Here is a 2899-nt window from a genome sequence, read left to right on the forward strand (position 1 = left end):
TTATAAAAGAAAATAGGACTAAAGCCCAAAATGCACAAAATCCCGATTTTTCAATTTTGCCATTTTTCTTCACTTTAAAAGCCCACGATGACTAAATTTATTCAAATAGAAAGGTTTTATATTTAAAACACTAAAACTTAGTGTTTTATATAAATTGGGTATAAATTAGAGCATTTGGTACTATATAGGACATTTCGGATAACTTCGGACCGGAATCGGACTTTCTAAGCAACTACCGAAAATTCTTAAAATTTCTCAACTAAACTATTCTAAATAACTCCTAATCTATAAATTAACTTCAATAACACTAATATATTCTTAATAATAGCTAACCTGGGATTTCGAATTTGACTGCTGTCACAAAACAACACCCCATGTAAGACAGCTGGAGATGACTAATCAACAGCTGGATTCTACAAAGTTTACCTTGTTTTGATGATTATCCTTGTTTAGATAAGCTTTATCTTTTCTTAGAAGATTAGCTAAATAGTCTCACTAGATAGTTATCTTCTTAGCTAGAGTTCTAGTATAAATAGGTAGTTAGGCCTATTGTATTTACGTTTTTCACTATCATTGAAATAAAGTGAAACCTTTGACACTCAAGTATATTCTTTGAATGTTCATAAATTGTTCTTGAGTGTTCATCATTTTATTCATCCAAACTATATAATTAGGTTATTCTTAACTTAATTATTAGTGTTATTCAGAGATCTGGGATCAACAATTGGTATAAGAGCCAATTGATTGTTTTTCCAATCAAATCGATCATTAAAATCTCTCAAGTCGCATTATTCATTCATAAAAATTCATAAAATATCTTCTCTAAAACGTAAAGTTTTCTCTTCTAAATCTTAAATGGCCAACTGGAATACTGCTTACAGTGTTGGTTCCCTCACCAAACCTCCAACTCTTCAAAGAGAAGAGTATCCACAATGGAGGATACGGATGGTAAACTTTCTGGAAGGGATGAACATAAATCTTTTGCGATCTGTCATGGAGGGTCCCTACATTAACAAGAGTCCCAGGAATAAACACCACAACAGAAATTCCAGCCTACTACATGTCCAAGGATGAGAAGAATTGGGATGAAGACGATATAGAGCGCGTGGAGACTGATAAGAAGACCAAGAGACTAATCATCATGGACATTCCCAATGAAATCTTCCAATCCCTTGACGCATGCTCCAGAACAAAGGAATTATGGGATGAACTAGCGAGCCAATTAGAAGGAGGAGCAAAAACGAAGAAAAATCGTAGAGCTCAATGTCTCAATGAATATACCGACTTCAAAGCTCTTCCTGATGAACCGATTCAGAAGACATACGATCGTTTCAATACATTGATTAATCAATGTCGTCAAAACGACATCTCCAGGACGAAGGAAGAAAACAATGTTTTATTCCTTAAAAGTCTCGGCGATGAGTGGACACAGCTGTCGATATCTCTCCAAGCAAATCAGGACTTAGACGGCTGATCACTTCATGACTTGTATGGAACGCTTGCTGCACAAGAGCAAGATATCATGAAAAAGAAAGTATCCATCGGTGGACCCCTTGCTCTTTCTGTTGAAGAAAAGGATGTGTCAATGACCTCCACCAGAGACCACAAGAAGAAAGGAAAGAAAGCACTGGTAGTAGAATCAGAATCTGAGGACGAGACATCCAAATCAGATGATGATATCAAAGCCTTTGCCAAGTCTCTGGCCTTAATCACAAAACAGTTCGAGAAGAAGTTCATCAAGAAACCCTATGAACGAGGAGACTTCAAAAGGGAGAAATACCAGTCATCCTATGAAAAGAAGCCATCAAAATTCTATCAGAGGGAAGACAGAAGAGATGGAAGAGAAGATAGAGAAGACAGAAGAAAGGAGAAGAAAGATGATCGAGACAGAAGGAAGAATGACCTTCGCTGTTATAGGTGCGGAAAAATCGGTCATTTTTTCAAAGAGTGCAAAGGACGATTGGTGAAGGATTCTGATTACTACAAGAATAAATATAAATACAATCCAAGAGAGCGAAGCCTGATGGCTGAAAAAGAAAATTGGGTATCTGATTCTTCATCCGATGAAGAAGACAAGGCACTCATCTATCTGATGGCCAAGTCCAATGCAGAATCCGCCTCTGATTCTGATGATCAGGTCTGTGAGACTTCTTTCGATGAAACCAACTCTAGCTCATATAATAAAACTTTCTATTAGACCCCATAATTTATAAGCGTAAAAGTATCTTTATGGCACCAAATGTCAACTCTACACTGATCATAAGAGTTTGAAGTATTTGTTCGACCAACATACACTTAATATGCGACAACAACGTGCTATGGAGCTCATTAAAGACTATGATTGTGAAATACTCTATCATCCAGGTAAAGCCAATGTAGTGGCGGATGCATTAAGTTGAAAAGCATATGGTGGATCTTTGTGCTATGTTATCACTCACAAGATGGGAAGGTCGACTCTATTTGATGATTTGCAGAAGTGGAAACTTGAGGCTTTGAAGCCCGAGCATATTAAGTCAGAACGAATGGTAAGCTATGTTAATTCGTTATCTGAGGACAATCGTGGTCTAAAGGTCTTTAAGACCTGAATCTGGGTCCCTAGTGTAATAGTCTGGTTATTATTTTGGTTATATACATATATATATATATATATATTTTAATTAAATATATATATATAAGATATATGTATATATATATATATGTTATGTATGTATGCATGTGATTTGTGTGTGTGAGAGCATTCAAAAGAAGAAAAGAAGGGAGAGGGTCGGCTATTAAGCCGCCTCTCAATCTCCTTGTGGGTATGTATGTATATAAAGAAATTTGAGAAGGAAAAACACACACATCACACTTTCTATATTTAGAAATCTCTCTGAAGAGTTTTGAAGAATCTGCACAGGAA

Source organism: Cynara cardunculus, unplaced genomic scaffold, assembly GCF_001531365.2.
Source record: "Cynara cardunculus var. scolymus isolate 2C unplaced genomic scaffold, CcrdV1 Un_Scaffold_9195, whole genome shotgun sequence".
NCBI classification, from domain to species: domain Eukaryota; kingdom Viridiplantae; phylum Streptophyta; class Magnoliopsida; order Asterales; family Asteraceae; genus Cynara; species Cynara cardunculus.